At 37.7% G+C, this 25,880-nt stretch overlaps 1 long non-coding RNA gene across 4 annotated transcripts in view; it reads left to right on the top strand.

The window, feature by feature from the left end:
- LOC122990427 overlaps nt 1–25,880 on the top strand; it is a 188,667-nt gene that overhangs the window by 35,593 nt on the left and 127,194 nt on the right. Inside the window, exon 3 of one of the 4 annotated variants that reach the window (XR_006405355.1) lies at nt 5,541–5,719. The exons of the other annotated variants lie outside the window; for them this stretch is intronic. This is a non-coding gene — a long non-coding RNA (uncharacterized LOC122990427). The remainder of the gene's footprint in view (nt 1–5,540; nt 5,720–25,880) is intronic. 4 annotated transcript variants of the gene reach the window in all.

A 25,880-nucleotide genomic window follows, 5' to 3' on the forward strand; every position in this document is an offset into this window, starting at 1 on the left:
CATAAATTGCTTTGAGCTGAAAAGAAATGATTAGTTTTCAGGTAGATGATCAATACCATATTACACCCATGACATCATTTTAATGAGCCAAGAATTTCTGACAGCATAGAAAACTTTTGTTGCTGTTCCTGCAGAGTTATACTATACTGTACTATTACTGTATGTAAGTTGGCTTTTTGGCAATAACAACATTTCAGCAACTATGCTCTAAGAAAAATATTCAACACCTTTTGTAAGCTTGTAAAGACAAAAACAAGAAGCCTTATATTTCCAAGTCATTGCATTTCATAGATGCCATACAATCACTCCTTTTCTGTCTCATATTATTTTATGAAATGAGCATGTCTTCTTAAAATGTAAATAATGTGCTAGATAAAATATTACACAGAGGAGACATGACAAAGAAATGGGAATCAACCTGATGGAGTAATGATAAGGCAGAAGACTGCCCTCAGTTCCAGCTGCCTGGGTTCTGTTTCCAACTCATGCAAAACATTTTATAGGAGTATTTATAGCTCCAGATTTCTCTTATTTAACCCAAAACCCTAATCTTAATCTTTTGTTTACTAGCTTGTTCTTGACCTTTCAACTGCACCTCAGTTTTTGAAAACACTCAAACCTGTTTGAGGTATTTTGCTTATTTTAAAATGTCTAATTTGTGGTCTTCTCACCTGTAAGCTTACTTTCACTCAAACCCCTTCACTGTAAATTATAACATGTAAAACGGGTCACTTATCAGCTGTGGCAAAAAAAAACCAAAAACATGTCTGTATTTATGACACAGGCACTTGCAGTTTTATGTAGCGGCACATTAACGGTGTGAAATTACATTTTGTTGCTTTCAGAGTTGCTGTTGGTGCCTGAATGAATCTGTGGACCCAGCTGGACTTGAACAGATGTACATGGGATGCTGGGACTCTGGACCTGAGTGCCATGCACTATTTTCACTCAGTCTGTGGCAATTCTTTAGTTTAAATGCAGTCGGTCTTGTCTGTTCAGAGCTCTGTTTACAGTTCGTGACCTCAGAACAAAACAAAAGTCAAAACAGAAAATCCCTCAGTTGAGGCTGTTTACCTGAAAACACAAAGTTATGAAGGATTCAGAATAAAAAAAAATAGAAGTAAAGAACAAAAACAGTCCTAATCCACATGAAGTACACTATGCTTAAAGCTGATTTCAAGCACCTGGCAAATTCCCAGCGACTGTGATGAGCAAAACTCTGTCACACGGTGAAATAACCTTTATATGGACTTTCACTCCTGCTCGACCTGAACAATATTCTGAATGTTTTATGACACAAAAACTGTACTTTCATGTGATTGCTTCAATGTGTCTACTTCCGAGTCACTCCCAAAGAATGAGAAGTCCAGAGGATGGATATTTTTCATCTTGTATCCTGGGATTATTGTATATGTAGTATGACTATTCTGAAGGGATTACAAGCATGAGAAATTGGTTTTAGCTCCGGGAAGAGAATTAGTGGTGACTTCAATGTCAAACAGGGATTTGGCAACAGCAAAGAGTGAAAGAAGTTTCAAATAATTTATGAAACACGCTCCAGTATTTATGAAAAACATGCAGCTGTGGACATGCAGATTGAAATTTTATTTACATTTATGTCAAGCAGTTAATTACTATAAATACATATTACCCTAAATAGCCCATACTACATGTTAAATGACAAAACAACTGCAGCCTTGATGCCTCTTCAATACAGTACATTGGATTTTTTTTTTTTTGCCCCTAAACATATCACCAGACCTCAGGCGCTAATTTCTCTCACAGCTGCTGTCTATCATTTGCCACAACACATTAACAGCTCTGACTTCTTCACAAGGCATCAAAGAAGATAGCCTGCACGGAACAGACGTGGGGTCATGTCGTGTTACGCTGCAGACGGTGAAGACTTCATGTCGAGTTAAAATTTCAGCCCTCATGTTCTCAGACTTCCGTCATGAAGAGGTTACTAGAACGAAGGTCATACTGAGATCATTAAACCTTCAATCTACTTGTTCTTGTTCTTTTGATTTGTATTTATCTTCATTTTTAGGTTATAAGTAGACTCATAATGGTATTTGATCTTTTATTTCTCATACATTTTTTGTACAGATGACACTTGTAACAGATGTAGCAGGTTTGGTTTAGGAGGCTCTTGTCTTTGTTGATGTTACTATGTCGATTGTGTTGTGTCGTTGGATTGTTTAATCTGTTGTCTTTTTTCTTTTTTTTGTTTAAATGTTTGTTAACTTTCATGTTTTGTGCCTGAGGACCCCTTTGAAAACAAGACGGTGCATCTCAAGGGGTTTATCCTCTTATTAAATTCCGAAATAAAAAAAAAAAAATCAAAGGACTTCACCGAAAACAAAAAGTGTGTTAGAAAACAATAGATTTTTCCATCCTCTTCAGCTGCAGGGAACTAAACAAGTTTTAAAGCCCACGTTAGTATAGTGTTCACCTCTAAATCAACCGCCAAAAGCTACTCAAATTCTGAAGTGCACCCCGAGGAAGAGGGGTAATCTTCTACCCCATCAACCAATCAGCAAAACAGAGGAACCTCGTCTTATCACCATCAGCGGTGCCGGTTTATAAAATGCGTCTGGTTTGAAGCGTCGATTGCACAGACGCTGTCAGCAAACAGCTTAGTAGATCGATACGGCGCCAGCATTAGGGCAGGTGGAGTGGGTCAAATTGCTTTCTGCATATCTACACTCTAGTAATCTGCTGATTCAGCGTGCCGTTTAACACTATATGTTGTGGGCAACTGGAAGCTTCTGTCACCATTACAGCTGGGGTTCGGTGTATGAAGATATATTTAATGATATTCATCTATAAAACTCTATTGTTTAAGCTTCCAAACTATCTTACATCTCTTCTCACTTTTAAATTACTATACGATCCAGTAACTACATAACCTTAGATATCTCTTGTGTACCCATGAATCATGACGGAACTGGTTTCAGGTACTCTGCACCTTTTTTAAATGAAATGAACCGCAAACTGCCCTCGAACTACATTCTTTCATTCCCTTTTGAAGATTTTAAACCTTTATTGATGTACTCTTTTATGACTCTTGTAACTGTTTTGGTTGTTTGGCCTTAGCTGTGTTGTTCTGTGTGCTGGTTGTGTGGTTATGAATGTTTCTTGTTCTCAGGTCTCAATGTGACTACCTGATTAAGTAAAGTTGAAATTAAAAAACATACAGACAATATACATCTGTAAACTATCAGAGATATGACGGACCATTGGTAGATATTTCTGGTTGAACAGTATTAGGCTATTGTAGGCAATGTTGCAAATTTGTAGGTAATATTCTATATTATTTTTGTATCAATGTGATGAAGTACTTTGATTTGACAATGTTTAATTTTCTGGATCGGCCAAAAACAAACATTCATGTTGGGTTATTTTATTTTCCAGAAAATGTACGATCACAATATCTATCAATATGGCAACATAAAAATAAACATACATTACAGCGATAAAAGATTTTTATTAATAACACTCACTGTAAATGCCCTCTTTAAAACAGGAAAGCTCACAGTGAAACTTCAGACCTTGATTGGTTATTTATTGATATAGTTGATAAATGGGAGATTTGGGAGATTTTAGCGACTGCTTGTAGAGTTGGACTCTGAGTGTGCAAAAATTTGATGTGGATCTCTCACAGTTAATGTGGATTTATGTATTAATAAAACAGGAAATATATTTTTTAGGGGTGGTTTTAGCCACTTGATGATTCTTATTATTCTTATGCACAATGTTTTGAATGATTCGATTAGCGGTCACTCTGATCCTTTCTCTTGGTTAGTTTTCAATTCTAACTTGCATCCAAAAGTTCAGAGTCACATGATTGTTCTTTTGAAATCCTGGCTGGGAAAACCAAGTAAAGTTGATGTGCATAACACATTAACTGTGGCAAATGGCGGCTCACATACCCAGTGTTGATATTCTATAGACGAACTTTTGACCCCTGGTGTACAGTAGGAGGAGAAACAAAAAGAGATTCTTTCCATCAGGGATTTGCAGAGTACTGCTGTCAAAAATTGTGAACGACTGGTATGAATGTTTGGAGCTGAAAGAATGTAAAGCCTGATGTTGCTGGCACACAAGCTCGGCGGATCCTTCCTGCCAAAATTGTTAAAAAAAAAAAAATGTAACTTGGCTATCCTCCCTCACAGCCCTGGGAGACACATGTCTGAGATTTTTCAATAATTCCTAGAAAGTCTTTGATTTTTTTGTTGGGTTTGTTTTGTTTTTTTTGACCCAGTGAGGCAGGTCAAACGTGTGAACCAAGTCCCCAGTGACTGCTGACACACTAAGTGCTTTTAATTATTTAGGACCAGAGCGAGAGATACGCAGCAGCACCATAGCTCGAACAAGGTGGATCAGAGTCCTATTGTGGACATGATGCACATAAAAGATGCTCTCCTCCTCATGTTACAGCCTGATGGTTTTACACAAATCCAATCTGACAGGGATCTCCAGGGTTTTGCATGGAGGAGTATCTGTGGTTTATTGCCTCAGGTTTACCAAGGCCAGAATATCTCAGTGCTCGTTATGTCTGAGACATTATGTACTTTCCAGAGTTGAAACAGTACAAAAAAATCCTAATGTCTAGATAGAGTGGGTTTGGAGGGCAAAATGACATTACAGTTTAATTTATCTGCATGATAATTCTATCTGACATCCAACACAGATACCATATAAAAACTAGTGCTGCAACGATTATCTGATTAATCAATTTACCGAAAATTGATTTTCAACTATTTTGATAATTGAATAATAATTTTAGTAATTTTTTAAGCAAATATACCAAAAATTTGCAGGTTCAAGCTTTTCAAATGTGATGATTTGATGCTTCTCTTTGTCATTCATGACAGTAAACTGAATATTTTTAGATTTCGTTCGATTTCGATGAGTGTTGATCAAGACAAAACAAGACATTTGAAAACGTCACCTTTAACTCTAGAAATTATAACAGGTATTTTTTGCTGTTTCTGACATTTTATAGACAAAATGATTAATCAATTAATTGGGGAAATAATCAGCAGATTAATTGATACTAAAAAAAACGTTAGTTGCAGCTCTAATTTATAGCTAAGATGCTGTGGTTTTATAAAACTAAATATGTTGTGCTAAATTCCCTGGAGATGTGTATAAAATTATGCTGAACACATCTACAGTGTTACGGGGAATGTATTGTTTCACACATTTTAAAAGTGTGAAAGAGAAGGGCTTGCGATTCATGTTGAAGCTTCAAAATGTACAGTATACATTTTCAGTCCCTATAAGCATGATATATTATAGCTTTACTGAAGTGGTGGGACGACCAGATGCAGAGCAGATATATGATGTCAAACAGTGTCAAAAACTTAACGTTGAAACTTCCTAAAGGATTTTTAAGAGGAGGATTTTTAATTGTTGCAAACTTAAAATGCAGCATATGTATATTTTTCAATACAGACAGTGAAATATGCTTCCTCTTCTATGCCAGATGACACTAATGGAACATATTTGTCGGTGTCTGTTGTGGAGCACAGCCGCTCCCCCCTGTGAGTCTCTACAGCAGCAGCTGATGCAGATTCACAGCTGTGTGCCTGTCACACCTGGGTTTTACATCCTCGCTGGAGCTCCCTGTTCGCATCAGGAACAAATGGGAGAGCGAAGTAGCCTGTATGTGACGTCAGCTCAGCAATCTAAAACTACAAGAGCTGAAAAGGTAAAGCTTCATTGCAAATTTAAAGTCATAATCTGTGTGAATAAGTATTCTAAATCAGCATTTTGCAACCTTTTTGAGCTGTGACTCCCCTAACACCCCGACTCCTCTCTACCTCTACTCCATTGTCACAGGTTATAGCTTTACTACGGACAGGGGTTTTCATTCAGAGGATTTTCATATGACCAAAGCGGAAAAAGTTACTGCTATAGCACAATAAAAGCAAAAATTGGATAAAACAGAAAAAATTGGAACAGAAATCCTTTTTTCCCACTTTGGTATCCCATCTTACAAAACTTTATCTTTAGACTCCTTTGGGGGTGCAAAGAAAATACACTTCACAAGAACACACTTCTGTTTATGATACAGTATATTCATTTCAGATCAGTTTCTTTGGGGTTGGGGGTTTAATTGTACCAATTAATTTTATTTCCTTTTGTCCATTTAAGCTATATTTGATTTAACTGTGTCCTTTAACGTTTTCTCCTGGCTCAGTTTCAACTCTTGCATTGCTTTGCTTTGTAATGTACAAAATGTAGTAAAGAAGTTTGACTAAAAATAGAGACACACAGACAGGCATTGAGACAAGTCTTGTTGTATAATAAAGGAGGTTTCATGGAGTACATTTTTGCATTAATCATCCATGAAATAGCATTTTCATGAACTGCCAACACACTTGTAGTAATTGTTTTGTTTCCGGTGATTTGTTGAAACCACTTTGCTTTTAAAAACAGTTTCTCCGTGATGTTAAACTTCGAGTCAGGATGATATTAAAGTGACTCAGGTATGACATGAAAAATGGATTTTAAAAAAGACCAAATCAGCACAACAAAGTGGGGAGAGTCAATTAACATGATGAATGGCTAAACATAGATGAGCCTTAAACAAAAGCCAAAACATTTAGGAAGCTATTTCTGTTTCATACATCAAGAACAGCGCTATAATGAGCATCCAGGTACAAAGCCACCATCTTGAGCCTGCGGTGAACAAGCCAGAGTGTGATTAATTGAGTTTGTCACTCCGCCTTGTTCCCCTCGTGCTCTGAAGAGTTGCTCTGAAGTGATGACAGTCTATCCATTAAAACCAGTTTTCTAAATGGCAATAATTTCCTCAAAGAAGCATCTGCTTTGGTGTCACACAATGGCAGCAATAATGAGATCCTCCTTCATGAGAAACTTCTGTTGCTGTGGAGATGCACAGACAGAACAGCTTTTTAATCGTTTAAGCTGTGTGTTAACGCCTGTGATGTGACTCCTATAGGAGTCACGCCTGAGTCACATCACAGGCGTTAACACACAAAGTGTTTAAGATCTTGCATTCCCAATGTGTAGCTTTATTATTAATGCCGTGCTTCGGAGTGAAGCTCATCGTGCATATTCATGTTAAACCCTCGGATTTATACTTTTCTCAAGAGGTTTGATATTTTCTTCCCAAACTGGGAGATTTAAATGTTTAATAGTTATGCAGTAATTGAATATTTTCACTGTTTTCACTCAGAATATCACAGCTTTCTCAAACACTGCACTCAAACTTCAGTGTATTGACTTTGTGTATGGTTTACCCAGCTTGAGTATCTTTTTTTTAACATGCAGTACATTTTAAAACAGTACCTTTAACCTCCTTAATCCCACAAACTTTGACAAACTCTGTTCAAACCCACAGAACTTTAATTTAAATTCTAAGGGAGATCCCAAAGTTTCCAACGATATTCTGGCTGAATAATGATGCGCAAGAGTTGGAACAAACCAATACAGAATGAACTGTATGTGTGATATGGTCAGTTTGGATTAAGATTATTTTACCAAATTTAAAGCTACTATAATTGGAAATTAAATTAGACCGGATGTTAAGAAGTTAAAATCTTCTAAAACTGTAGCTACAAAACCAAAAATTCTGACAAAATGAGTGGGTTGATCAGGGTTAAAAATGATTAAAAATGTCAGACATAACAAACATTTTTCAAGATTTGAAAGGGATCCTTAGGGATATTAGTTTTTAAATTAATAAAAAGTTAAGCTACTGGCTCTCACTGAAACCAAGTTATTTACTGTGTTTACAGATGTGTCTTCTTTCTCACTGATGTAAAAATATCAGATATAACAAACATGTTTTAAGACTTGAACACTGTTTGCTAAACTCCTCCCCTGAACAGTGATTGTCCAATCATAGTTCAGCAATCGTAACTCCACATAGCAGGATAATCCAACCCCCTCCATCCAATCAGATTTCTCAGCATGCTGTAGAGGTCTCTGGAGTGTGGTGTATTTTATTCAGCCTTTCTGCAATGAGAAAAATGTGCTCTAATGTAAGCTGCAATCATTAGCATGTCCATACTACCTACAGTAGTAACATACTGTCTTTTTCGTGCTACATGTCACGTTAGAGGAAGCCTTGTTCAGCAATAACACATCTACTGCGTGGGAGCTGGACTTCAGGGTAACATTAGCAGTTCTGGCTGGCACTTTATTGGATTTGGGTCTTTTTACACTCCACCAACCCCAAACTCATTACCTGAGATAGAATTGTATTTGCCAGTCTCATCGGTTAGTAGCTAACCTTCAAGCCTTTCTCTTGTAAAATGGAAGTATACAACTTGACAGTATAAACAAGTGTGTTTTTCTATAGCAAGCATCCAAACAGAGCTATGGAGTAAAATGTTTAATTTTCCTCATAATACTGTACTGTAATACAGTATTTCAATCACATTTTTCCTTGTATTATGGCTAGCAGCTCCCCCAAGAAGAAAGCTGTTGCTTTATATCCATGTCTCCTACATGGAAGGGAGCTAACATTAATTAGCAAGCTAGCTATAGCTGATAAAATATGTCAGGAGCAGTTGTCACTTGATGGTCACCAGCTAGAAATGTGAAGCCAAGTTTCATCTGGCTCTGTCTGAAACCAAGGACCCACTGTCTCAAAATAACCACAAATTTTGACTTGTAAATCTGACACCATTAGCACTGTAAAAATCCATTACCATGCAAGAGCAGAAAGCTTGACAGGTGTTGCAACAGTAATTAAGAGGGACTGGGCTTAGTGAAGTCAGACACTCGATGTTCATCAATAAATTCTGAATAATTTAATGATATTTAATTTTTTGTAAGTTTTAATTGCATCAAATGACATCCAAGTAATATTTAAACACTGAATGACATCATCATCTCTGCATGTCTGCGATATCACAATTGACAGATAGATGCCCACAGCTTGATTCATCCTCCCCAGTGTAGCTGCTAAAACCGTCTCGCACACGTGGAAGAGTAAACCAGGCAGGATTTAACATGAGTATTGCTTTGCTGCAACATAGAGTGACACAGGTGCCTTCTCGTGGGAGAGAAACATGTTGGCTGAGGATATCAGCCATCATTTAATCAGCCCACCGGAGCATCTGCTCTTAGGTTTTTAAATAGATCATGTAATGAAGTGAAGAACACTCTTCTCTTCATGCCATCCATTTACCGCAGGACACAAAAAACACGCCACACTGGATGTAGGGATTACAGGTGCAGAATTCATTTGGGAATCTGGGATGAAGATTGTGATCGGTACAGTAGTGGACAAGTAGCAGCCAGTAAATGATGATTCACCAGATGGCAGTTTGATAAAAATTGAATGAACTCATGTAAAGACTGTCTTGTGCATAGATGTTTATTACGTTCAGCACAGTGTTTTAGGAGAATCAGGGAGTTGTAGCTTGTGCACATGATGGTATGAATGTGTGGGAGGAAAGGCGGCATGTTGGCAGAGCATAAACCTTTTCTCCAGACAAATAAAGTCCATCTCAAATCGAACAGGTGCTGTAACTCAGTCATGATGGCGTTTTGCCTCCAGGGCCTCTCACAGCTGTTGGTACAGGAAGTGTTGAGTCTGGAGAAGACACTTGATTGATAAATACTGTCAAAAATCTCAGAGCTACAGATTGCAATTTTCTTCTGTCTTCTGTCTTCTGTCTTTATAAGAATTTAATAAACTTCTTTCTTTCTTTCTTTATATATTTCCTTTCTTTCTAAGAACTATAATTGACAGCATAGACAAACATTTTTGTAACTTTTCCTCAAGGGAATGTTGAAATTCAATTCTATGTTCATTAACTATTTAAATAACTTCGGTCTTTCTACTTGACATTGGGCATGTTCACCAGGATGATGGTTTTTTAAATGTCTGATTAAGTTAGTTGTTCCAAATGTTTTCAAGGTTGTTCCTCCACGGCTTATTTTGGACTTAAAGGTATTACAAATTGCGAGATTTGTATCTTCTTCACTCGCACTTAAGAACTTCCACACCAACGACATGTTGTGTGTGTGTGGCTACACTGTTTTTGCGCTGTGTGTGCAACGTGCATATTGTGTGTGTGTGTGTTGTCTGTGCCGCAGCAGCTGTGTGCATGACGTGAACCATAGTGTGGCTTTGTGTGGAAAATATGACTGGCAAAGATACAGATGTATGAGACTGAACAGGCCAGTCATGGCTTATCAGCTGTAAACTGGCCGATTTTGATTGGTGTACAGTTGACTCAGAGCACAAGAGAAACATGTCATCCATTGTATTTTCCTACTGATTTGTGATTTGACATAGTGCTTGAAAATCTGCTCAAACCGAGAAAAAAAAACAAGTGGGTATTCTGTTAAAAACAATATTCTGTAACCTCACATCAAAACTGATTATCCTATCAGGATGTTATTGTTTTTATCCACAACCAAAATATCAACGTACTTTCTTATCATTCCTATTTTATCTGAACATTTCTTGGAGTATGGTTGTGTTGTGCGTCATGACATTATTTTCTTTTCCAGATAATTTGGCTGCTTTCTTTGTGGTCACATCATACTGTACAGAGGGGAGATAAGGGTGAGAGCTCTCTTTGGGCAGAGATGAAGGGGGAACAAATGCTGGGTGTGCACACAGCTCAGATGTTCTGTCCTTCTGGCGATAATTAACTTTGACTGCAGGAATTTGACTGTGTGACACAGAAACCTCTGTTTCTCTGAGATGGTAATATGGATAGATGATGAAATGCTGTATGAGAATTTTAATAGAAAAAGAGCCTGAAAGTCTCATCAAGCAACATTTCCAAACTACTCTACAGGATACTTATTGTATCCTTGAGACTTTTAGAAACAAATGCCTTCAGTAAACAGTGACGAATCTAAATATTTTGAAGGAAACTGTAAACTCTTAAAAACAAGAGTTACTTTTTTACGGATATGAGGACTTTTAAGTTTGTAAAACAGTTCTTGAATGAAAAGGTCAAAACCCTCATAAAGGGCGGACATGTTTGAACTGTAACATCAGCCAGAGGGACCACATTGTGTCAAGCCAAGAGGCCTCTAACTTTATGTGTCTTTGGGAAACGTTGAGTGTGATTTATGAGGTCCTTCACCAAGTCTGTCCCTTCAGAGAGTATCATAGATCAGATGTCAAGGATGGAGCACATCGTGAGAACAGATATAATGTCAGTGAGGCAATTATATCCAATATTTCATTGCGAGGGCCTTGAATATGTCCGTACACAAAAAAATAATAATCTTATGACCCCAAATTCTCAGCATAGCTCGATTATCAACTATGTGTTATTTGGACTTAAGCCCTATACTTGTGAACATCTGGTTTAAAGTTGCTATCAAAGACAAAGAAAACATTACACATGAAAATACACATCATTTAGTGCACTTTATCTTCAGTGTGTGTACTACCAGTCTCGTTTTGCCAAAGTGTGCCTGTTTTTAGCTTGCAGTGTCTAAATTGTCCACAGCCCTCCTGTTTGATGTAATCATGTGGTTTAGATTCACTTACGCCACATTTGGAGTAATAACATGATGTACCTTCCTGCACAGAGCTGAGACTCCCACATGTGTTTGTGTGTGTGTGTTTATGGACCCGAGTTCATGCATGTGTGCATTTGCACCTGCATAAATCTCTAAAATGAGAGGTGCAGAGCGAGAGAGAATCTATCAAAACCATTTAACCGCCCGTAATAGTCTCTCCTGACTGCTGGCTGGATCTCACATCGAGATCATCTTAACGTGGTTGTTTCTCTGCCTCATTTGCTTTTTCAAGGGATATTAGCTCACAGCCGAGAAACATCTTCAGATGTATTGTACGGCAGGCCGCCTCTGCCTTCTGTCTGAACTTATATTATAAAGGTTAAATCTGAGCTGCGTTTTTTTTTTTTTTTTTTTAATGAATGCAGGAATGCGACTATTTGCCTGCATATTATTTTACTTCTCTTCCATAATGCTAGACATTAGCAATTTATCACTAGCACAATGGCCTTTGGAGGATGCTTTAAAAACAATGGAGAAAACAACAAATAGACCAAACGTATTGTAAAGATGAATTTTTATAGTAACAAAAAAACTGGATTCACAAAAGTATGGACGGATAAATTGGTTACATTATCCCATGACAGGAAGAAATAAAGTATCATCACTAAAAGAACAGCATTACAGGAAGTAATTCATCTAGTAACATACAGTCCACAAGAGTAAAAGTGAGGACTAACATACATCCCAAAATTAAATGAACAGTTAGCTTAAATGTTGTATTAGTAGCCTCAGACAGCTATACTCTAATGGCTTGTTTTACACTAAATTAATTGCAGAAAATCACTGAAATTTAACACCTCAAGTTACAAACAGACGTCACAAAATAGTTAATAGGAAATCATTCTTCCAGGTAATAGTCCAACAAGGGTATTTGGAGTGGATGAAAAAAATGCCCGTCAATATTTGCTTAGATACAGATCTGAGAAAATGTCTGAAATATACAATGAAATCAAAAATACATTTTCCTAGTTATAATCATGTGTCGCTATGTTCAGTTATGTTCAGCTCTTGTTATATGCCAAATATGCTGTATGTCAAAAAATATGTATTTTTATATCAAAATCCCAGTTTTTTTCTCATCCTGTAAAAGTTTTCATAAGTTTGATGACTCATCTTGAACTACACAAAAACGTATCCAATCAAATGTAATTTGGGGCGACTAGCTAACCACATCCTTCATATAAAACTGTACTTGCCTGCTTGTGGGTTTTATTAGCTCGCAGAGCCATGTCATAGGAGGAGCAGTGGACAAAAACTTTGTTTTAACTTCCTAAAGAATGTGGTTGAGGTCAAATGTATTAATTTTTCCCTCGCTGCTCCTCCTTCTGATCTAACAGGTGAGGAAGGCCAACAGTTCTTTACTGCTGACCAGGTATAGGTGCAATGAGTAAGAGAGCTAGACAGATAGACAGAAGGTTTTTTTGTGGTGTTTTTTTGTTTGGTTGGTTGTTTGTTTGTTTTTTAATTATTAAAGTAAGAAACAACTGTAAGTAGACAAGTACATAAGAAATACCATTAACAACAAGAAAGTGGTGCAACAATCAAAGTGCTTAAAAGTTAAAGCACGCAATCAAATCTGAAGGATCTGATTTAAATCCCTCTTGTAACTGTCAACCGTTTCTCTGCATGTCGCAGTACAGAAGCTAAACACACTTTCACTGTGACTTTAAATGCTACTGCTATGGAAAGGTGCAGCAGTGTTGCTACTAGCAACAGAGTGGTCAACTGAAACCAACTGAATACATGGATTATTTATACATAAATACTTAGAAAACTACATAAATGAAAGTCTGGACAGCAAAAGTCCAGCCGTCTTAAGTCTTATGAATTCCACTGAGAAATGCTAAAAAGAATGAGATTTATGGAGAATCAGATTAATACCTGGAATTCAATTTAAAACCAGGGAATAAATAATCTGTAACAAGCTAAGGATTAGTGGGAGGATATGTTCTTTTTTTGACAGAAAAATGGGTTTAGAAACTTAACTTGAAGCAAAGATGTTCTTCAGTTTCCACTTCGACCTGTTTGAGGGAGTTTAATTCTGGAGGTTTCTGTGAACACGGGGGGTTCAGCACTCAACTGCCTGCATTCTTCCAGTCTATTACCCCTGCAGTTCATGCCTCTGTTAACTTCTCTCCTGACTGATTCAAGCCAACAATCCTTTCAACCATCAAATCCCAAATCACAGGTTAGTTTACTTCAGTCAAACAACCCCCGCTCACAGAGTCCATCTGTCTCGCTCGCTGACATCGGAGCGTGTGCACTGTGGGGGTCAATGCTAAATTGATATTCTGGAGCAAAAACAAGGGTTCAGGACGGCCTTTGTATCTGGGGTTGAAGCTTTGAGGTATTATAGTCAGAGGAGGCTCCTCCATGGAGGCAGAGGAGGTTGCTCCTCTATTTTTGAAAAGCAAGAGGGAGATCAAAGTATAAAAAAAGAGTAGTTGGTTGAAATAAACCACTACCAAATCTCAGTATCATTTATAAAATATTTTTTCTCTTTTTCTTTTCTTCTTTGGAAAAAATCCATTGCTGAAATTCAGATTAAAATGCTTCAACAGCGACACCTGCAGGGCAGGAAGGGAGAGGGCAGTCTGTGTGAAGCGGTGGTGGGGGGTAGAGGAGGACGGGCTCCTGCTGTCCTCCTTAGGGTCGGATCTCTTATATCAATTTAATGTACTTCATCTTTTTCATGCTTATCTGTTATTGGCCAAAACATGTAAAATGACGTTCCAATGGAGGATGTCCTCCCTAACCAATCAACAACCAGAATACAATATTGACATTGTGTTGGTCCGATGATAATTTCCTCTACCAGTGTATTGTATGTGAGTGTGACGAACTGGCAGTGAAGCGGTAGATAGATTCATACAGTTGCTTATTAGAAAAGAAATTATGACTTGAAAATTGTGAACTACTTTTCAACACATCACTAAGAATATACATTGTATTTAGGCCTTTTCAACAGAGTCCAAATTTCCTTTTTTTAAAATTTATGTCTCCTTTTTTTTATCGAACAGGAGATACCTGCTTGCGTTAGCCAACGCAACAGATAGCTTGTTGTAGCAGCCCTGAAGGACTGTTAAGCTAACGGCAAGACTGGCTGGAGGGCATGACAGCGGCAAGATGCTGCCGGGGAGCAGATGGAGAGCTCCGCTCTGCTGACGCAGCCTCAGGCCTCACTGCCTCAGCTGTCCAGGCTGGACACACGGTGGGACTACGGTGGCTTGCGGCTGCTCTGAAGTGAACTCCTCTCAACAGTAGAAAGTTAACAACATAATTTAAATGGAACATCTGAGAGAGTTAGCTTGTTTGTCATTGACAAAGTTCTATTAACAAACAGACAAGATGACCAACAGCAACAAATGCAGTGGGACATTAGTTGCTGTTGGATACTTCATCTCCATGAAAGAAGGAAGACGTCAGATAACGTGAGTCAGATACAGCTTCTCTTGGTTCACTAATTTCTTCTCTGATGGTTAAATGTCTCTCGGTGGCTGTTGTGTGAATTTATCTCAGAGTTTATCTCTTGTGTGAAAGCAGCAGAGATCGTATAATGTGCGGTAGGTAGTTTTCCTGTTGAAGAGTTACAGTGAGCTGTCTGGACTCATTCATTTGGAATTGATCCAGTTTTTAATTGCGTGGTTGTTCAGTCACCTGTTGATGTTGTGTGATTTGTGAATGAGAATTTCTTCCTTCTTGTTTGTTTTTAAGCTGAGCCGTATATTGAGTAATAAGCTTAAAGTAACTAGAATTAAGACTTTTTAAATACTAGAAGTAACTAGAATAACAACAACGATAACGCTGTCAGCTTTGTAGGTTGTTTTTTGTGTGTTGTGAATATAGATAAGAGTGTGTAAGTCATGTAATTGATACATGCATTAATACTTTCTGATGTGAACCTACACTTTAAGATCTGTGAATGTTTTTAGTGTTCAGTCTTTCTAGTATTCAGCACTGATCTGTACATGTATCAGATTATAAGCTTTGCGGCACAGCTTTGCTAAGAAAATACACAGGAAACGTGTAAATTATGTGACATGTTGTCTGTTTTTGCTGAGAACATAAAACTGTTGTCACAATACAACAATATTATAAATTTGAAGTTATCTTTGTTGGTAAAATGACGCATTCTGAACCACTCCAGGGCTAAAATGAGCACTTCTTTGTTTAGGCTACTAGCTATGTATAAATCTTTAAAGAAGCAGCCTCATAGTATGATGCAGTTTGTTGTAATATGCTATAAATTATGTTGGTGTATGGTGTTTTAAAATCTTGTTTCCTGTGCCCCTTTTTAACTTTGAGCACCTGCCTCTCTAAAGGTCTCTGCACGGCCCTGCATTTGAACATAACATAACTTGAACAAAAGAAAGAAGAGATAAGTAGCCAACTAGTGTAAAATAACATGATGCTGTGGGTTGGTTTTCCTCCCGTCCTCCCCAGTTATTTGAGTCACCAGCCTCCACTGATTTAAGTGATTACAATTGTTAACAAGTGTTTTTAAATTCAGAAGTCACTCTTGCTTCAGCTCGTTAGCATAGCTAGCTGCAGCTATCAAGCTCTTTGTTCACTAAACCATGGAGGAGTTTTTCCCCTATTTAAGACAAACTTACTTTAAGGAAACTATTTTTTAAATTGTAGATTTTTCTATTAAGAAAGTAGATACTTTGAAATAATGAATACCGAAGGAGTTATTGCTGATTAAAGTTGCAGACCTACTGAAGCTGATAATCATCTTGGTTGGAGACATACCCAGTTGTTGGACTTTCACTTCCGTGTCCATCAAGTGCGGCACAATAGGGAATGATTTTGCTCAAAATGGGCCAAATAAGAAATAATGGGAGTATTTGGGTGCTCGATGAATTAGCAAGCAACATGAAGCAGATTTCTAGTAACAGACATGTAAAGAGATTATTTAGCCATACAGGTCAATGCATGATGAAAAATAAAAACATGGCAGAGTGGACAACCCTGTCTCCTAAAAATTACATTTATATACATCTAATTTACAACAGCAAATGCATGTAGAGAATTATTCCCCATATCAAAGTCTGCTCTTTGTACGCCCACCATCTACTGATCACCTCACCATAATGTGTGTGCTGTACAGAGATGAAACACTTCATTGACTGGAAGAAAACATTTAATAGCCTGTAAATGTAATTTTCAAGGAAACTTAGTTGAAGTGGACTAAAACCAGTTTGACTTACAGACATCCTTTACCTACATTAATTACAAAACTGAGAATTGTATTTCTGTTTATCACTTTTCATTTTGTAACTGCTTTATGCAGATGGAGTCTTGTACTGTACAGTGGCTTTTAGGTTTTCTAACAGGAAGTTTATGGAAAAAATAATACATACTCAAGAGTAACAAAGGATAAAAAATAATGTGCAACTTCAAAAACTGACATGAAATTAAGCGTCTACTGTAATACTACATGTTTTGTCAGTTGGGTGGTTTATGTCATTAATAGTACAATTAAGTTAAATATCTTGGTGCATTTTGAGCATGAATCAAGCTGCTGTGCTAAGCTGTGTGTAAGTATAAACAGATTTTTAATAGGAGGCAATTAAAAGTACAAAGCAGTCAAGCAGCTATCCTACACTTGATTTAAAAACATGAATTGCTCTCTCGCTACATCATTTGCAGAAACAAGCTCTCACAGTGGTCAGTCCTTGAGACAGGATAGGCCACTTTTAGCCTCTGGGAAGACACTTGCCATTAACTTACCTCAGCATTTTCACAGGACAAAGGCCACAAGACCCCTCATATCTACAGAGACAATGCAGAGGTGGCAGTTTGCCTTGCCTGCTTTCTCCTTCAAAGCAGATTAAATGAAAGAAAAATCACTGCGTGGACAAAGCTAATCTGCAGGTTATGGGGAAAACGTTGAACTGTGCAGAAAGTGTTTCTCTAGCAGAAAAGGCTTTAAAGACAAACTTCCATTTCTGTGTCTTTCCTTTTTAGATGCCATTAAGACAGAAGTGAAAGACGGGAGAAAACAAAGGGTCATTGATTCATTTGCACTAAACTGTTTGCTAATTTAGCAGCCTAAAGTCAAAGCACTGCAGTCTCTGGCAAATTGTCAGCTGGATAAATTGGGATTTAAACTGGCATAATGGTATTTGGTGTATTTACACTGACAAAATTGTTGGTTTGTGTTCAAACTTGTTGAAAATATCTTTATAGTTCACAATTCATTTCACAGCCATCCAATACTGTTCATCATCGCCTGCACTTGGTCATCAGTGACACGTGTGTTGAGTATGTGTGTGCTTTGAGCTGCATGTCTCTGGTTTTTCTCCTCCTGTCACAAGCCTCTCCATTTTTTGGCATAGACATCACTAAACAAACTGAGCTGAAGTTGCACTGAGTGTACTGGCGCACGCTCTCAGTGCAGTTATTTCACAGCAGTTTGACAGCCTTTGAGAACATGCCAAATTCAATAACGTTTGGAGTATACATCCAGCCTGAAGCAGCAAAATCCCCAAATGATCACAAATCAAATCAAATTTTTCTTTCACAAGGCAGTGACCCAAGTTTGAAGTCAGACTGCGTATTGAAAGATAAAACCATGTCTTACTTTATTTGGTCCAATAAACATTCAGGATTGACTCTTTAAATCGCTTATCAAAGCAGGCAGGTCTGCCACTGCACCGGTCTGTGCTATCAAAGTTCTGAGGCATCCTGCTGGTGTTCATTAAGGACACAATGTGACCATTTCTCTCCTGGCCTCTGGGTTAGAGTTGTGTTCCTGCAGGCATAGGAGCCCATCATGCAATTACCCACCCCAGGCCTGCAGTGGTCCCCCAACAATCAATAACTACAGTTCACTGACTGGGGCTTCCAGCAGTTTTATACTTCTGACACTAAGTACTGCCCCCAACTGATTCCAATCCAAAATTCTTGTCTGGAAAACCAGATTGTTTCAGATGCCAAAGCCATCTATGTAGAGCACGATCTGACAAATATATGAAAAAAATGAAGATAAAATTTGATGTGTATCCATTTCTGTTGCAGATAAATGTAGGGTGGTGGAGTTAAGATTGCATAACTCAAATAAATAATGGAGTTTCAAAGGATATTTATATAAAAAAAAACTGGTTTGATGCTTTCATTTGTTGTGCTCAGCCCTCTTTTCAGAGCCGTATTTTTCTGTATTTTTTCGTTGTTAGGCTATATGCTGGTTGGTTTATTTGCAAAGTCATGGATGCACCAGCTGGAGTTCTGCTCTCTGCTGTTTCTTTGTCTAAATCAGTTTGCAGCCACATGAAGTCAGACGTGTGTCATGCTGTTTTTTATCAGCAACAGGATTTTATATTGATGAAAAAATACATTCAGTAAGTGTGAAAAGGTAGTGTTTGTTCTATGACTTCAAATAAGGAAAACTGAATTCATCATCTATGCATAGCCTTGACGGGTTTACAGCTTGAAATTGTACAAAGTTATCTCACAAATGAGAGTAGAGGCTATTCCTGATGCTCTAGATACAGGCCTTAACCTTAGACATTTACAATGTTGTCTTTCATTGTAGTGAGAATAAGGATATATACATTACATATTGTAGCTCATTTATTTAATGAATATACAGTTTTGGCTAATAGCTGTGTAGAATTTACTCATGGTTTCCGAAAAAAGAAAAAAAAGGCTCACATGATATTAATAATTCATCCTTGAGTCTTCACAAAATAGGTGTTTCAACTAACATGCTAGATAGCTGATAACATGCTAGCACGAGTTAGTTACAATCTTTCTATTTTGTCTTCACTGAGCCATTTATAGCTAATTGTCAAAGGGCTAACTGTAAATTAGCAGGCTCATTAGCTTGGTCACCTATGGGACAATAACTTACACAGTTTACTCAAAAGATGTATTTGTACCATTAACTCTTGTCTCATAACTGTCTGCAAACCATTCCTCTTTTGTGGAGAAGTTTATACTCTGACACATAAATCAAAGTGAACGGAGCAGCACAGCGAAAAAGCTACGATCGCTTCCTCCGTTTTGGAATCTCTCCCTTTAAGGACTTAAATCTTTATTAGTCAAAATCAGCTTAGCTAGTACAGTTTTTTCCAACATTGCAGTCATGATTTATACATTTTGAGGACTGTTTCAGATTTTATAATGGCTTTGTTGTGCAGCATGTCCAAACCTCATGAGGGACATCAAAAGTCAGCACTTTCAAGACGGTTTGCTATTAGATCAGTGCGTTTGCAACACTGTGTGTCGGACCGAGTGGTCAGCAACACTGGGGCCCTGCAGGATAGGGTTAAGTACCGAACTCGGTACTTTTGAGGTACTGACCGAATGACATCGGTACTACTGAGTACCAATTCATGTTAGATCAATCGGTGCCAAATTACAGTACCTTGCAGGACTGAGAGTGAGCGCAGTCCTGAAATAACTTTTAAAAACACACATTTACTGACCGACACTGACAGAAGCACTAACCTGCACGTAACCCCATAATTTATATTTTCAACTGTGCTATACTGACTTAACAGTACAATCATTTTGTGCAATAATTCAACTGTGCAATACTCTGGTGTATATTTATATTTATTTTTTTATTTATACTGCATTAATACTGTATCTATACCGTTTAACACATTTGTAGATCCCATTTCTCAGTGATGTTTTGTCTTGTTGTCTATTGTTGTATTCTACCTTGAGTCTGTACACATTGGTAATCAATGAAACAAGCGTTCCCTTGTACATTAAACATGACAGTCATGAATACCAGATCCAACGTACTAAAAACATTCCCCCTGGATATATTGTGTAATAAGTAGTCAGTCTGCTCACTGGTGAAAAGTTACAGTATACGGCCAAAATACAGCAAATAAAGTCACAGGAATACAGAAAATATGACACAACATAGGAGTATAAAGTGTCTACAGCCATTATTTTTCATTAAAACTACATCTACAGGCGTTGTTTCAACCCTGAGTTAAAAGCAGGGTTGGTAACCTCTGCAAATCAAAAACAAGACAGTGGTCATTATTTCCATGGGGTCACTCAGGCGGTACGCGTCTCCTCCCTAAACTGACCAAACACACCCTGAATGTTAACACGCAGTCTGTGATACAGATGATTCAGACTGAACTGTTGCGGTCATGTGTAACAAATCACATTCCCATATGGGGTTTATAGAAGTTGCAGCACAGATGTGGCTCATGATTATTGTCCAGTTCATAACACACACACATATTCATCACTGGAATGCTTACAGATGAATGAAGCTTAATTGAAACTGATTTGAAGAATTAGATGGTAAAAATATCAAAATAGATTTACACTTTCCAGTATATGTGATGTATAACTTGCTGTCATAGTGCTCTGTGTATCTGAGAGCTTTTCAGGGAATTATTAAAACAGCCATATTTATATTGTAACTGTGATGTTGTAGCAATTGCACAAAGGTATTTGTCTATCAATTCATTTAATTTCACTATAGTATTTACATAATTTTTAAAATTGTTAGTAAATATAAAAAAACTGTAATAAGATAGTGCAAACAATAAAATAATTAGATTTTAACTGTCAGAAATATGCTACAACTGTAAATGAGACAGGTGTATTTTGAGCTCCAAATGCAGTTTTCTCAGGTAATATTGCATTCTTCCAAATTAAAGTTCATCAGCGACATTAACACAGTAATTAGTTTTCTCTCACACCTCCCCCCCCCCCCCACTTCTAACTGCAGCTTCCTCCTACACGCTGCCACGCTTAACATCTATTCTTATCTCTCCCAGCAGATGCGTGTTTGTAAGGACAGACATCTTCAATCCTTAATATTTCCTGAAGATCTCCTCTAGACCCAAGGGAGCGATAAAGCAGTTTTATTCCTTAAAATGCCTCTCACCCATTATTATCATGAGAATTACATGCGCTGTTTAATTGGCATGAAAGCTAGCACAGCACCACAGGCAGGATACGGCAACCCTCGTCTCTTTATCCCTCCAGGTTCTCCTCCTTCTTCAAACATCTGTCCCAAATCCAAATACCCAGGGTCATGCTTCACATTTTCATTTTTTTTTCATGTTGTGCAGCAATGTGTGGTGAGGCCTCCCTTGATAATCCAGGTGAGGCAACACATAAAAAGTCTCCCACTGTGCCCTAGTTAGAGCACCACTCATGTATAAACTGAGGACACCTCATACCTCTTCCTTTTAAAAAGGAACATGCAAGCATAGAAGGGTTAAAGCTCTGTGAATGGAAACCTATTTCAGGCCTTCATAATTTCACACTGGTGGTTGAATGTTTCTCCATTTAGATCTCAGGCTTCAGTGCAATTCTGAGGTAACTGAGGTGAAGAAGTATCCTTATTGAAGCTTCAAACAAAAAGAGCTGTGGGTTGGAGATGTTTACATATATTGTAAAAGGCTACATGAATACAGCCTTGTTACTACGGATGTTTCCCAGCACATATGAACATGCTTTTTACTCCATTCTGAGCTCAAGAAGGAAATAAATCTCCACAGAATCTCACTACATTAAAGTAGTAGAGATAAAGTAATGTGCAACCTTTTCTTTTTCTTTTCCTGTGAATGTGAAAGCACAAGTAAAAACTAGTGTATTACATCTCAGTCATATGAATTAAGTCAATTAGCAGCATCATAAACAGGAGCAAGCCTGGTCACAGCAGCGTTTATAACAGCAAAATTTAAGACTAAATCAATTTATTTAAAAAAAATCTCTGCAATTAGTGGATTGGCTTGGGGATGTGAAGTAAATTTGTGCTGCGAGCTGTCCTGACCTTTACAGTAGCACATGAGACCGTCATGTGGGAGACCAACGTTTACGTCTTTTCACTGACTTGCAATTAACCTTCGCCTTTTTATTGACTGTTCCTAACCTTAACCATACTGTAGTTGCCATGTGCTGATATTGTAGAGAGGAAGAACTGTAAAAACTTGCACTGGAATTAATCCAGGATTTAGCAGAATCCAAATCCAAAAATCGAGAGTACACCATTCATATATTATATCACTCTCATCTGCCAGAGTATAAAGCACTCCACAAGAGAGATGTAACATGGTTTACAGTCATTCAGACAATGAGACAGGAGTGGATGCTATATATACTGTAGATTTCCTGTGAATAAACTCTTAACTTACTATCCAATTAGTAACTGGGAGCACAAGTAGTCATTACATCACCAAACTTCCAACAGCAGCTATTTTGCAAATGAATTTCACTGTGCGACTCTGTGATTTGACTGAGAGAAACATGGATACACAGACAATGAGATACACTCAAAAACAAGGCAAAAAGCCTGCATGTATCTGTGCCTCAAGATGCTTTTCTAATGAAGAAAAATTAGTCGAAAGGAGTATTTTTCTGTTGTTACTGTCAATTTGTTGTCTGTTTTTCTAGCTTTTAATTTTTTTTCCCTCTCCATTTTGTTTTTCTCGTCACTATTGTCAGCAGAGAAAAACACAGCAATTTGGCAGCTGTTAGCATATTTCCAATAATTTGACCACCGTTTTATTATCCTCAATTTATAATCCTCACTCTATTCTCTTTCAGGACACATGCTCGCACACGTGAAAATGAAAATACCTGTGTACAAACATGATTGAGCTTACGCACGCACGCACGCACACACACACACAGAGAACAACAGAGCCAACACTGAGCTCAGGAAGCAATTGTCTTTTAGCCTGTGAAAATAAATTAGCTCATTCAGTGGTGGAAACTTTCACAGTCTGAAGAGAAAAGCACTTTAGTGATGGAGCGTGTGCATCCTCTTTCCATCAAATCGCTGCCATTTGCACTGGGAGCTGCCTCAGAAGCAAAAAACAGAATAATCTCTTGTTCACTGACGTTTGATTCTTGACTTCGATGCATTAAACTGCATTAACAAGTCATCACTTCTCAAAGGTTAGCCATGGAAAATCATGGCTAACTATTTGCTGTTCATGGCTGATTTCACAGCTGATGAATTGTGTTTGCTTTCCTCGCTATAGCTGAGCTGCTCTTTTGTGTATTGTTTTTTTTGTGAGTATGAACATTCTAACAGAAAACTGGCAAATGATGAATTACACCTGGATCAAAGCTGTGCAGGCATGTTTAGCTAAGCTACAGTGATTCATGGTTGTACTTTGTCCAGACTGAATGATTTTCCTGAAATATTTTTCCTAGAAAACTCATCTATAACTATACTATCACGGTTGCAAGTAATAACGTTATAGATTCATCTTTCAATTATTTTTTCAGTTAATCAATTGTTTATGTAGCCTAAAAGATACTGGAAGGAAAATGCTGATATCAGTATCAGAGAGTTTAAACAATATATAGCAGACATCAAAGAAATACCTTTGATAAGGATCGTGAAATGACTTGTCTTGTCTCACCAACACAGAGATATTCCACTTACACTGATATAAAACATGTAAAAGTTGCAAATCCTCACATTTGAGTGGCTTGATGAATGACTAAAATTGTCAAACATTTTGTCTGTGGCAGGCACAAGTGACATGATATCAATAATTAATCAATCAGTAGTGCCAGTACTACTATCTGATGCAGGTGCATTCAGATTAGTTGCACTCTTGCAAGCAGGGCTGAGGTGATACCTTATAGTTTTAAAACCATTTGTGCATGTATGTGCATGCCAATCTTCCAATACTGATAGCTGGACGTTGATACCTGTGTTTGTTAATTTCTCTTTAATCTGCCCAAACATTTCAAGGAGCACAATTTCAATTAGGCTACATAACCTCCAAGTGACGTAGCGTACCACTAGTGCTGCATTTAGGGCAAATAGGGCTGATGGTTTATTTTAAATTATCTCCAAAAGATGTTCAGCTAATTTGAAAAGATGATGCTGATGTGGCCTTGCCCTTGAAACTATATAAGCCTAACCATAGTCAAAATAACATCTGTTGGGTCTGGGAGTATTACAACTGTTGTTCTCACTATATGTTTGAGATTACATTCAATGGGATGATGAATAACAGAAGACAGATATGGCTGAACATGAACATTGCTGCTGAAACAGTGGAAAGGTGCAAACAGATCCATATAGGTACATGGTTGATGATATAGTGGCACTATAGGTCTGTTATTACATTAAATGGTCTGATGAATAACATCAGGAAGGGCTCCAGACTGAGCTTTATTACCACCATCCCAAAGTGAATGTAAACTGTCCCAAAATCAAACTGTTGTTTACTTTGTAAAGCAAGACAGAGTTTGCCTTAGGCCCCCCAAATCACTAAATCCGCCCCTTTTGATGTATGAGTGCTTTTCTTTAATGATTTACTTTAAAAATTAGAGATGCTGCTTTCAGTAGGCCCTAATTATAAACGTTTGCATGGTGAACTGTGGCTTTGCAGTACAGTTTCATATTTATGTAGCCTACTACGTATGCTGCCTGCTGTGGTCCTGATTCTGCTCCTGATAACCTATGAGGTCTGGAAAGACTGTAGCATGCTGAGTGCACCAATTTCTCCAGCAATCTCTCTTGTATAATTGTATAAATAATTGTTATTAGTGTTTGTGAGTTTCTTAGTATTCCTCATTGTTAGTTTACTTAGTTATGAGTCAGTAATTCATGCCTGACGAAAAATGAAGCTGAGCAGCAGCTCTGCTCTCTGCTATGTTCACATTTTAGAGAACGTTATTAATATTTTCCTCATTAGTGATGTATTATTTCACCACCTGCGACCCATCCTCATCATGACTGAGGGGATAGTTGGACTGGTACCACAGGAACATTTCAGGTCGAGATTGTAGTCAGCACGCAGTTCAGTTGTCATTTGCTAAGTGATAATTTAAAATAAATAAATATATGTAGAATCCCTTTCGTCCCTGGAGGCGTCCAGGGGAAGATATCTGTTCATCTCGAACACATTTTCTGCCATTCCCAGGACGAGGGGACGCCGTTAGTTTGGAGCCTTCAGGCAGATATGGCTGAGTACGAACTTAGCTGCTGGAACAGTGGAAGGATGTAAACAGTTCAAACCCTCTTTATAAAAGCCTACTTGTATATCCCCCCTTAAAACCTTCATAGAGTAACTTAAAGACTACACAGTGAGGATAATTCAGAGAGAGCATTTCTAAATAGTCAATGTGATTTTCCTGCATAGATCACAATCATTTATGATTAGAATATATGTTTAGTCAGTCTCATTTCTATAAAACCATGGAGTGCTATACTCATTTTGTTCAGAAGAAGGAGGACTTTCCAGTCAATTTAATCTTACAAGTGAGCAGAAACATCTGAAAGTATGACGACTGAAATAAAAAAATACCTGCGTTTTGCTGAATAGGGAAGCTTCACGAGGTTCACATCATGCTTCTATGAACTTGCATTTATGTGTTAATAT

The sequence above is a fragment of the Thunnus albacares genome, chromosome 10, assembly GCF_914725855.1.
Source record: "Thunnus albacares chromosome 10, fThuAlb1.1, whole genome shotgun sequence".
Taxonomy (NCBI): Eukaryota; Metazoa; Chordata; class Actinopteri; order Scombriformes; family Scombridae; genus Thunnus; species Thunnus albacares.